Here is a 13205-nt window from a genome sequence, read left to right on the forward strand (position 1 = left end):
GATCTACTTCAGGGGACATTCTTTTAGATTTTTCTTTTAACAAAGGACTTGTCAAAGACCGTGTCTTGTCTTTTTTTACACTACACTTTTTGTTTTTTGTGAATGAGTAGGGGTACCTTGTACCCCATATTCATTCCCATGGAGGGGCCGGGATCTAGGGGCCCCCTTTTTAAATGGGGCTTCCAGATTCCGATAAGACCCCCACAACCACCGGCCAGGGTTGCGGGGAAGAGGCCCTTGTCCCCAGCAACATGGGGACAACGTGCTTTGGGGAGGGAGCCCCCCTGCCCCAAAGCACCCCCCCATGTTGATGGCATGTGGCCTGGTATTTTTCAGGAGGGCTGCATGCTCAGATAAGGGTCTGGTATGGATTTTGGGGGGAACCCCATGCCATTTTTTTAAAAATTGTGGCATGGAAGTTCCCCTCTAAATTCATACCAGACCTGAAAGGCTTCGTATGGATAGGTGGGGGGACCCCAAGCCGTTTTTTTTTTTAAATTGCCGACATTTATTTTTAGATTCAACTGTCAAAATATATATTATCTAGATCTTCGAAATATGTAAAATCATTACAGAAATCATTATAAAGGATAAGAAACAAAAATAGAATCAATAGAACTAAGGAAATCAAATTAGAATACATAAAGGTATGCCTAGTTACAAATAGAGCTTTTTGTCAAACACAGTAGACGGGCTCGATTGCCATCTTGCAGAGGACTCCACACAGAGGTTTACTGTTAGGCAGCATCTAAAAAGAAAGCACCCACAGCAGATGGCTAAATTGTGTCCTGCACATGCGCATTTGTATCCATGTATAGACATTGGAAAAACGTCCAGTTCTTGACTGTCATGAATTCCCTTAAAAAGCAATTTTTTACCCACTGAAAAAAATGTTTTAAATGTAATATATTATTTAAAGTGAAGTCCAGATATTTAGGAAAGCAAATTTCAATGTGAACATGTCTCTGCAGTGATTTTTCGTTTTGTTAGATGTGCTTCTAGGATGTCTGTTTTTTTAAACTGATTCTTGTATTGTACCTATTAGTAAATTCACTTTCGAGTCTACTTGTTAGACTCTTTCTTTAGTAATTGTCTTTGCCATCTAAAAGTAGACGGATTTCAATGAAAAGTAGACTTTAGCCCATGGAAATGTGCCTAGATGCCGTCTAGGCACATTAGTAAATCAGGACCAGAGTGTCAGGAGGCTTACAAGGTCAGGGCATGCATTATCCCCTGTAGGGGTAGTGCTAGAGAGCTATCAAACCAAAAAAAAAAAGTTAAAGTTCCCGAACATATTATTTGAGTCAAAATCAAAACAGCCAAAATCTTTTTTTATTTTTGATAGAACGAGAAAGCATTAAAAGAGACATATGGGAAATAAAAAAACAAACTGCATACTCACATAGATGGATGCAACATCGATGTGATGCTGCATATCTCCCCAGCTGCCTTTAGCACTGAGAATCAAGTGATCAAAGGCTACTGATTGCTTGGTTCTTGGTCTTCGGTGAGCAAAGAGCCGGTGACTGTCCATCACCAGCTCTCTGCTCTGCTCCTCCAGTGCTTACTGGTGTGCCAGGCTGTGGAGGGGGTGGGAGTAGCTGGCTCAGCCTCTCAATGGCATGCTGAGAGGCTGAGCCAACTGCTGGTCCTGTCATCAGGGAAGATCCTGACTTTAAAGTCAGGATCTCTTCAGAGCCTGACCATCTCAGTGATGGCAGCCAACGGTGGATTTTAGCCTACTGTCGGCTAAATACGGGTAACAGAACCCGGTAGGGCAGTACTAAGTGTAATTCTGTGACCCGCAGTAGAAGTAGGGCCAAAAGAGATTTGGCCCTACTTCTCCTTTAAAGGTTTTTGTTGCTGTCTTTGTGTCTCTATTGGGTCAATTTTCTCATCACTTAATGCCAGGACAGAAAGTAATGGTAGTTTTTTTCATCAGCGACACAGACAAAAATAATCCCCACTTATAGTAAAGTGAGGAGGGGTTAAATGCCTGAAAATATCTTTAATGCTGTTTGTTCATTTTTGGTGGGGACAACTCCCTCCATTTTTGTATAAATGTTATGCAAAATATCCACAATGAGGTCAAAGACAGAAACAGATGCCTGAGAGAAATTATTACTCTTCTCCACTCCACCCAATAGGCTGGAGTTAGACTTTAATTATATTAACAATATTAAAGCCCAATTCCAGAAATTAAATTTTCAATAGTTTTATATAAAGTGGGTCAAGTTTAGAACCTCTCCCATAGTTTTACTACTCTCTGTGTTTTTTGAGCATTTTTTCCCCACTTTGTCATTTTCCAAGGGTTAGATTGAAGTGATAGTGAGGGTAGATCTCCCTATCAGGATATAACAGAAATAATCACAATTTTCCTAGTAGACTGGAGAATGTTTAGGACCTCTGTCAGGTATTTATTGCTCCATGTGTTCCTGTTTGGGAGATTTTGAACCACTTTCTGTCCAAGTCATAGATATCACACACTGTAGGATGTGAAGAGGAATATTTTCAATAGAAACACAAAACAACATTTAAAACCTTAAAGAGAATTGAACTCCTCGTTCTATCAAACTTTTTTTTTTGGCTGATGATATGCTTTAAAGTTTATGTCAGCTCTGCTGTAGAATAACTTGCCCCTCTGAAAATAATTAAAGAATTTCAAAAGGAAAATGACCTCTATTCAGGACTGTATACAGTATATGGGCTCTAAAGGGCGGGATTGCAGACTGCTTTTGAGTGCCAGTGCTTTTGCATGGCATCCTGCAATTCCCATTGAAAGCAGTGTTGCCAACCATCCATTATTTTACAGTACGCTTGTAAAAACCAGGCATTTTTCTCCTGTCTGTAAATGTCCTTGAAACTAAAAATATGGCTGTGACTGTTGGTACAGAACTGTGAATGCGCAGTTGGTGGACTGTCCAAGGCTCCATGTGCTGCTACTGTGTTCCAGCAGCGGTCTGGCCTAGGGGAGGTGGTGCCTCAATGTGATAAGAGAAACAAAGTGCAGCACTAAAAATAGAAACACTAAACAACCTGAATAATATTAAAAAATGCCGGTGTTAAATATACATATTGTATGTCCAAGAGATAAATGTCACAGGCAATAATAAAGTGACAAAGTGTCCAGTGAACTCAAGTCCAAATCAATAATGATAGCAGGTGTCTCAGCTATCTTATCTCTATGTGAGCAAATGGTGATCCGGTGAAGAGCGAAATGGTAAAAATGCGCACTCACCGGAAGCGCAATCTTAATGCGCATTGATCAGATCTCCTTTTGATACAGCCTGGTATAGAATCTCCTCCTCTGTAAATGGGTTGTCACTCAGAGGGGTCTGGTCAAAGGCTTCCCTCCTTGGATCTGGACAGGTCACCTGGAGTCCTGGGATGAGGTTCAATTGCTCGGTGTGGAGCAAAAGACAAAAACGCCCATAGTGTAGTAGGTTAAAGGTAATTTATTGATAAAAATATTAAAAACTAAACCCCGGACCATGAATGGTTCCAGTAAGGATATAGGCATTAGGCAGGCTATAATGGTATGGAGAACTGCTCACATAAGCATAATAGCAGCAAACCGGGCTGCTCCAACCTTTTGAACATACAATAGCACTAACCAGCTGGTTTGTTATGATGGCCGCCGGACCTCCGTGATCCGGCGGCGTGACTTCACGGCGTACAAGGGCCCCTCCTAGACTCCTCCCACCACCACCACCGCCATAAAAAAAAAAACAGGAAGCCAGGACTGTAGCAGAGCCTTGTGGTGATCTATGGATGGGAGATGGGCCGGAAATGTCTGGAGCAAAGCCCTCATGGTGGAGAGAGACTATCACTGGAGAAGGTGAGGTCCTCATCATCTGCGCTACCTACAAGTCAAATTCAATTTCATGTGTGCCCTTTTTTGCCCTCCTGTCCCTGAGCCAGCAAAGGGGGTTGCTTGGGGGCCTGGCCTGCCTGGAGACACTGAGGGGTTCAGTCACCTCTTGTATCATGTCTGCAGTCTCTGACCATCAGTTGTATCATGCCTCAATTTCCTGACCATCTTCTGTGAGACGTGTGGACTGTGGAGAGGAGCATATAGGATGAAACCAGAGCTGCCAAGCTGGAGCCTGGAGAAAGCCGTCTAACTGAGCCCTACACAGTGCACATTAGAGAAGGTCAGTGACTGCCACCAGGGCAGTCTGAGGGGAAGGGTAACTGATGTAAAGGGGGAATGAATACAGTAAGGTAAGGGGGACACTGTCATAAAGGTTCCCCCTTATATCAGTAACCCCCCCTTACCTTAGTGTATTCATTCTGCGGAAGGTAGTCTGTGATCACCAGAGTCTCCCCATCCCCCCACATCAGAGTTCCTGGTGTTCCCCCTTAAATCAGTGTCCTCAGATTTTCCCTTTACATTAGAATCTGCAGGATTCCCCCTTACAGGGAGGGAAATCTGCGGCCCTGATGTAAAGAGGAACTTTAAATGGCAGCACTGCAGACCCTGATTTAAGTGGTAAAGGGGGGCTCTGGTAACCAGAAACCACCTTATATCAGAGTTCTCCTTTACACCAAAATGTGCAGCATTTCCCCTTACATCATGATCCACAGTGTTCCTCTTTACATCAGACTTCCCCTTTACTTCAGGGTCCGCAGAGTCACCACTTGCACTTTAAGGGGGAATCCTGCAGATGCTGGTGTAAGGGGGAACACAGTTATATTAATCTGGCCTTCATGGAAAAGGATGTTTTTTGACTTTTGTTATAACTTAAACACATTGCTAATCACACTAGCTACATGTTTGTAGCTTAAATATTGATATTCACGCTGGGAACGATCATTTTATGTACTTTTTTGAAGTGTCTGTAAAAAAATTGCCTCTTTTAGTAAATTTCATGAGTTTTGCATGTAAAAAATGTTTTGTGTCCTGTCAATTAATTTCATTTCAGGAGGCTGGCAACACTGGTTGAAAGAGCAACTGCGCATGTCAGTCATTGCTACCAAGGAGTTAACATTAACCCCCCTGGCAGTATTCCAGATTGTAGCTCGGGGTAAAGTTTCAGTACCAAAAGCGGTAACCCCAAGCTACACTCGAGTTTACCATGCGGCGCTGCTCCGAGATCTCTCGATCACTTACCTTGTCCTGCGCTACCGCGATGTCCCTCCTGCAGTGTCCCCTATAATGTCCTCCGGCGGATGCCGGCATCTGTCATCTGGGTTCTGTCTCCTGCAAGCATTGGGACGTATGGGACGGAACTGTGGGAAATTTGAAAATGACAAAAAGTGACATTCACTAAATTCACTAAAATCACATAGTATAACATTACTGTATCAAACCATTTCACATATATTTTGTCCCTAGTGCTTTGTCCTGTGCCCTGCCTGCATTTTTACTGTTCTTTCTGCCTGGAAACTGAGAAATGTCCATGGCGTCCAAAAAGCATCCCTTTAGGTCAAAAGCGGTTTTAGACCAGATAGAGAACAGCGATAGTAAATCAGAACCACTTGCAGAATGGAGTGATAATGATTTGTGGGGAAATTCGTCATCAGACACTGGAAACAATTTTGCGACTTTGCTCAGTGATGTGCGCTCTATTTCAAATTTCAGTGTTTTTGGATGATTATATTATTTAATTAAATTTATTATTATTATATTATTATTTATTATTATTATTTATTAAATTATAATTTATGATTTCGTGTTTCAAATTGTAACATACCCAGAATGTTTACTAGACTCTTGTTCGGACAAATTTCAGTGAGTTATTCCTAAAAATTACAGGCCTACAATAAAAAAAATATATATATTTCCATGCAAAAAAAGTACCGCTTTGGACATAATCAGACCGCAAGTGGCAGTATTCAGTTTTTGTACTTGTACCTACAGGTAAGCCTATAATAAGGCTTATCTGTAGGCACAGTAAAAATCTCCTAAATGTGCACTGGTGCATGCACTCTGAAGGAACGTTCTAAATAAAGTGAGTCCCACGCGTATGAGAGTCACTTCATCACGGCTTGGCCATTCAAACCACTGGAGCCCGCAAACCCTGAAGAGGGACTGAGTGAAGATGGAAGCCCTGTCAGCGGTGACAGCGCACCACCAGAGGGCTTTATTTTTGAGGTAAGTTTTACATAATGTGCTAGCACATTATGACATTGCCTTGCAGGGGAATTTTTTTTTTTTTTTTTGCAGGTTTACTACCCCTTTAACAGAGTAGAAATAAAATGTTTACAGAATTAAAAGATACATAATATTAGCTTCAATTTTTAAAGCTTTAACACACTAATTTCTCAAATCCTATTGGACTCATCTAAAAAAATGACTTTTTTGAAAACAAGGATCCTTATCCTGGCATGTCAGCTTTGTAATTTAATTTCATATCTCAATTAATCTCATTTAATCTTTGTGTTATCATTTGCTATGTAGCTGCTATGTTTCTTGTTGTTATCCATAGTTACAAAATGCTGTGCTACAATAAAGCTTCATATATTTCACAGTGTACTTGTCGAATACCTGAGTGGAGCCTATTTTGCATGTTATTAGCATTAGTTGTTGTTCATTGTGGGAAAAACAATGATTAGTCCCATAATTCTTTCTTATGCATACAATTTGTCTTTGTAACACATATGAAGTTTTTTAGTCTTTTATTTTATAAACCCAGATTTTGATGGGCCCCTATCTGGATTGGAGAATTTTATTTAGGTTGTACAAAGAGCTTTTTACAAAGTGGGCCATGGTGAAAAGTGGGAGCCTGTCATAAAACTGCCTAAAAAGCCTGCCATGGGGAAAAACACTTGCATCCTGAACTGAGAGATAGGAGGAGAGACTGCCCTGAGAAGAAAAGCACTGGTCTGGAGTGTGAAGAAAAACTGCTCAAGTGAGTTCTGAGTACCAGAGCTGTATCATATACAAGGCAACCTAGGAATTAGATGAAGGCCTGGTGGATGTCAAGGGACCCCAGCCACAACTTTCATGATCTCACAGTAGACCAGAGAAATAGCACATCTGTCTGTAATATCATAATGGAGGATGCATTTATGGGTAATTGATGGGTAGAGGCCATGCCAGGACAGACAATGCAAATCAGTGTTATTCCACTAGAAAGTCAAGCAAACCTCCTTCTTGCCCTATTTCAACCCCACACTACTTTCCAAAAAATGCAAGTGCAATCTTCGATCAGCATCTTCTGCCTATATAACAGAACATAAATACCCACGCTAACGTGACAAATCATATATAAATTTCATCGGTATTATAAAATAAAATATGATGTTGCTGTTCATAAAGTGAACATCACCTTAAATAATGATAAGTCAATAATACAGCGCAAACAACTATTAATTTAAATTTGTGTGAAAAAAAAGTCCAAGACAAACAGTGCTTTAGTGCTACAATGCACTGGAGAGAAAATATAGGAAAACCAAAGTCTCAAATAAACAGTGCTTCAATAAAAAAGAATTTCCCATAATATCCAAACAGGAAGTGTTCTGCAAATGGTGTCTTCCCACAGTGCTTCACAATCACCACTTAATACAATCCACACTCACCAGATTCGTTGGACTCCCAGCTCGTACGGCATAAGAGTCAAAAAAGCTTAGACTGGTGAGATGTGTTCTTAGGCATAACCAAGACTCAGACAGGTAAAACTCAGATTCCATATGCTTCCTTAGTACTTGACCGTAATCTTCATGCATGCAGGAAAGTTATGAAAAGCAAGAGGAACACACATAGTATAACTCTGTAATACTCTTTATTTAGCAGTAACCAAATAAGTATTGCACTCACATGTTTAAAGAAATTTCAAGCTTTTAGGTAAAAAACATTGTTCCTCAATCCCCACTCAATAGACACAGAAAATAGATCCGGAGTGCCGCACACAGCATGCGCTCCACTCACCGGACGTGACGTCACAAAGTTGGACCAGATCCAGAAATTACGTTAATGCATTACACCCCTCCTCCTATATTTTCTCTCCAGTGCATTGTAGAACTGAAGCACTGTTTGTCTTGGACTTTTTTTCACACAAATTTAATGTAAAAGTTGTTTGCGTTGTATTATTGATTTATCATTTAGCATCTTCTGCTTGCATGGTGTCAGAGTATTTAATTTTTATTTTTTCTTTATATTTCTCTAGTGGTAAACCATGGGAGATTTTAAAAAGAGTAGGTTCACATGAAATGTCTCAAAGCTATGATAAAATGCCTTGTTGAGATATTGAGATACTGCTGAGCACAATATCCCAAGACAATGGAAGGAATATAAACAGTAAATAACCCAGTAGTCCTGGATACACTGAGACGGTTTCAGCCAACTGGACATAGTTTTTTTTTCTTTATTATGAACAGGACAAAAGTTGAATATTCTGGTCAATGTTTACAAAGGCCCTCAGGTTTCACCAATGTGTATTGTGAGCATTGTTCTCATGCTGAAGGTTTCTATCAGAATTTTCACCAGTAAATCAACAGTATAGAAGCTGTCTGAGAACATTTTAAGATATGAAGATTAATTAAATTAAATTAAATTAAAATATCAAGACACTTGTCAATCCATAAATGTACAGTATATCCATGAGAACATATCTTAAAAAAGGGACTCAGCCTTTATGCTATTATACAGTAGTTAGGTTGTTTGTATTCATTATCAGTATTGTTTGAAATGTATGTGTTATAATGTATCCATACTCAAATAGTTGTTTAAAGTGTTTAAGTTGTTTTTATGTGTATCATCAATATTTTAATTCATATTTTAAACACTACAGTGCCTTAAAAAAGTATTCCTACCCCTTGGATTTTTCCACATTTTGTCATGTTACAACCAAAAACGTTAATGTATTTTATTGGGATTTTATGTGATAGACCAACACAAAGTAGCACATGATTCTGAAGTGAAAGGAAAATGATAAATGGCTTTCAAAATTTTTTACAAATAAATATCATAAAATTGTGGCTTGCATTTGTATTCAGCACCCCTGGGTCAATACTTTGTAGAACCACCTTTTCTTGTTTTCCTCCTCTAAAATCTTGGTTCGTCTTTTGGTCATGTGCATCTTATGGAGCAAAAAATACGGTAAGTGTAAATAACAAGATGTATGGTATTATCAAAAATCAACACAGGAGTGAAAGAGATCATTTAACATTATAAATGAACATGCCTAGTTATTGCAAAATTATTTTCAACCTAAATTAAATTATATACTTATAAAAACACAAACTGATCAAGAAATATACAGTACAGGTATACCTCGGTTTTGGAATTTAATGCGTTCTCCGGGACGTTTCGTATTGCGAAAAATTTGTAAACCGAAACGTGGTTTCCCATAGGAATACATTGAAAATCAACTAATTCATTCCGGAGGTCAGAAAAAACTAAAAAAAAAAAATTGCTGTCACTATAGGTAAATGCCGGTTTTTAAATGTCATTACTGGCTTTTTTTTCTTCACTATAGCTCAGAGAATCAGCTGTCACTTTACCCCCCAGCTAAAAGAAAGAAAGTTTCTTTTTAGTTTATTTTCCCGAGTTAAAAGAAACAATGTTTTCTTTTAGTTTGTTTCCCGAGATAAAAAAAACAAAGTATCCTTTAGCTCCTGGGAAGTGACAGCTAATTCTGTGAGCTATAGTAAAGAAAAAAAAGCCAGCAATTGCATTTAAAACTCGGCACCGCCATACACTTCGTATTGCGAAAAAAATTTGTAAACAATTCGTAAACCGAGGCATTATTTTCAATGGATTTTCATTCGTAAACCAAAAATTATGTTAACCGAGGCATTCGTAAACCGAGGTACACCTGTATATTGCTTTACATATTTGGCAGCTTTGATGGTGATCATATAAGAGAAAGGAAATCTTGATCTACAGTAGTACACAACTGTTTTAAAATAAAATGGGTAATTTTTTATAGCACACTTTACAGTTCACTTAGCCTACATAAACTCTTTGTGAGGTTGCTACAAATTTGATAACTTCTTTCAAGAAGTGTTGTATTTCCTGCATCCTGACCATGGACATGCTATTACCTCCCCTGTCTAGATAAAGCCTCTTAAAGTGGAGTTCCACTCACTGTAAAAAAATAAAAGTCAGTAGCTACAAAAGCTGTAGCTGCTGACTTTTAAAAAACAGCCATTCACCTGTCCCACGATCCCGCGGTGCCCCCGCCACAGCCCGTTTTACAGGCCATCCTGTATTCCATCTTCAATGTGGGCACCCGGCTGTAACAGCTTGTGGCTTCACAGCAGGGTGCCCACTGCGCATGCACGAGTAGCGCTGAGCTTCCTGAATGGCCCCGTCGTCTTCTGGGACCAGTCACGTGTCCCACAAGACTATGGGGAGGGAGGGGAGGAGGACAACTTCCGCTTCCGATCGCCTAGGCCAGTGGTGGGCAACCTTTTTTTTCAACTGAGCCAAATCTCGCCAAAACCACGATTGAAATTTATTTTGAGAGCCACATTTTTAAAACTGAAAATACATCCCCCATATAGTAATTCATCCCCCATAGTAATTCATCCCCCATATAGTAATTCATCCCCCATATAGTAATTCATCCCCCATAGTAATTAATCCCCCATACAGTAATTCATCCCCCATATAGTAATTCATCCCCCATAGTAATTAATCCCCCATATAGTAATTCATCCCCCATAGTAATTCATCCCCCATATAGTAATTCATCCCCCCTATAGTAATTCATCCCCCATAGTAATTCATCCCCCATATAGTAATTCATCCCCCATATAGTAATTCATCCCCCATATAGTAATTCATCCCCCATAGTAATTCATCCCACATATAGTAATTCATCCCCCATAGTAATTCATCCCCCATAGTAATTCATCCCCCATATAGTAATTCATCCCCCCTATAGTAATTCATCCCCCCTATAGTAATTCATTCCCCATATTGTGTCAATTCACTTACCTTTGCTCCGCGTGTTCTTCTCGCCGTGTTCCCGCGCCGTTCTGGTCTTCAGGGCGGACTGTGAGAGGAGAGGAGTTCGTCACGCTGCCCCGCCTACATCCTGGCTGCCCCGCCTACATCCTGACAGCTGCAGAGTCCTGACTTTTGGGGCGGCCGCCCAAGAGGAGAGAGGGAAGCGGGCGCCCGGCACACAGAAGAGCCGCATTTAAGTTTGTAAAGAGCCGCATGTGGCTCGCGAGCCGCGGCTTGCCGACCACTGGCCTAGGCGATCACAGCGGAAGTGGGAGTGGGTACCTGTCAATTTCAGGTACCCGCTCCCCAAAGGTGCCAATCCTTAATGGGAAGCGGGGGACCAATCTTTAAAGTGGAACGTCTCCTTTTGGGTGGAACTCTGCTTTAACTGCCTTTACATTGCTTTCAAGTTGGTTGTGAGACATCCGACTACAGCCTCCAAAAGTGCAAATAGGTCCCCCATTGGATTACAGATTATTGGGTTTACAATAGGGTTTAATGTTAGGGTTAAACATTCAATAAGGCTTAGGCCTAAAATCCGGACTTCACTAGCAGACTGAAGGAATCTAATGCAGTGGTTTTAGTTTCAGATGTTTGGAACAGAACACGGGTTTATTTTAAAGGATACTTTTTACCTGCCATTGATAATGTCCTTTAAGCTTGTATCTGTCTGGCTATCTTTGAATTCAATTTCTAACCCTTTGACATAAAACAAATTACCTTAGTGTGTATGTAATTTTCAGACAGCTATTTGTGCACATTAAAATATCTACAACAGCAAAGCAGCCTTCTGTCCAGATATGATGTAAATACAGAGGTAGAAGTGCATATATCCATTATGGACATTGTGAACATGGCCTCATACTCAGCTATGTTTATGACAAAAAAAGCATTTAAAGGATAGATTCACCTTTTAAAAAAATAAAAAATAAATGCACATATTTTTGCAGGTAAAAGTGTGCATTTATTAGAAACATAGTTTAGTGAAGCTTAAGATGTGGTTGCCATCATCCCTATTTCCATAGTAGACAGAATTATATCTTACATTTGATGGGACGTCAAAATGATGGCCTCACTTCTGGAGGGGATTCATCTCCTGACATAGTGAAACATCTTCCTTTGATTATCTGTGGTGGTTATGTAAGTTATTTACCTCACATGGTTGGTTTAGCACTAAATAATTACAAAATGTTTGCTAACAACTGACTATTAATAATTATTATTATAGAGTGGTATCATATCTCTGAGGAAAAATCTATGTAAATGCATTCAAAATGCATTGGGTCCCAGGCTGAACATATCTGCAGTCAAACTTTAAGGTTGCAAGATGGATATCAGCTTTGGGGGATTCCACCGGATACATATTGTAACAACTACAATCTTGTAAAGTGGATGAGTAGTCAAAATTGCTGTGCTATATATTTGGTAATATGTAATGACCATTTTGTATGTGCTAATAAGCAAAACAAAATACATTTTAATGACTTGAATAAATAAAATGTTGATTCTTGTTTTAAAAAAATTAGGGGTTTCTTGTGTAATCTAAGGTTACGTTAAAAATCCCATCAAATATAAAATGTGCATGTATTATTTTGTTTTACTGGAGCCTGCAGAGCATTGCACCCATGATCAGCAGATCATGGGTGCAATGTCAGTCTCCTGCACAGCCTTCTTTTAGCTTTGTGCCAATATCTCTATATGGGCCTTCAGTTAAAAAGCTAAAGGAAGAATGAATGAACTACGAGCATGCTGAGCAGCATGTTTGCAGCCTGTTCAAACTGCAGTCCATCTGCTGTGGTGGCAGATTGTACTTGTAGTTTTTTTCAGTTCACAGGTCTCTGGGAATGAATGCCAAAGCTGTGTAGATGGAGCCTTGCACAGCTGCACTGTTTTCAAAAAGTGACAGAGCCTGTGGGGAGAAGATACATAACCCGCTGTTACAGAACAGGGAGTGCTGGGGTTGAGTACATAGGAGTATGTTACCCTAACTATAGGTGTAAGGTAACATGCTCCTAATGGGGAGCTTATCCTTTAAAGTGTAAATATAGCCAACACTTTTTAAAATTCTGTCTTAGTGAAATTAGTCATCAGGACAAATATAGGGGTGAATTTCCCCAGCGGGGGTCACATCCAGCATTAAAAACTTGACATTAGTTCTAACTGCTCCCTACTCTATCCAAAAGAAGAAAAAATAATGTTAGGTTATCAATACAATTTAAAGTGGTAGTAAAGGCTCAAGGTTTTTTACTTTCATGCATTCTATTCATGAAAGTTAAAAACCTGTGTGCAGCCGCCCGCTAATACG

General features: G+C 39.8%; 2 long non-coding RNA genes across 2 annotated transcripts in view; both read right to left on the minus strand.

The window, feature by feature from the left end:
* The window catches only part of LOC149448797 (uncharacterized), a 79915-nt gene that overhangs the window by 8781 nt on the left and 57929 nt on the right, over positions 1–13205 (minus strand). The window lies entirely within an intron of this gene.
* Positions 5123–11983, minus strand: LOC149448798 (uncharacterized). Its single transcript, XR_016315498.1, has 3 exons — positions 11946–11983; positions 8971–9023; positions 5123–5232 (listed from the first exon to the last, which is right to left on the minus strand). It is a non-coding gene; the product is annotated as an uncharacterized LOC149448798 (long non-coding RNA).

Source organism: Staurois parvus, unplaced genomic scaffold, assembly GCF_062004578.1.
Source record: "Staurois parvus isolate SC_StPar_1 unplaced genomic scaffold, SC_StPar_1.0 ptg000657l, whole genome shotgun sequence".
Taxonomy (NCBI): Eukaryota; Metazoa; Chordata; class Amphibia; order Anura; family Ranidae; genus Staurois; species Staurois parvus.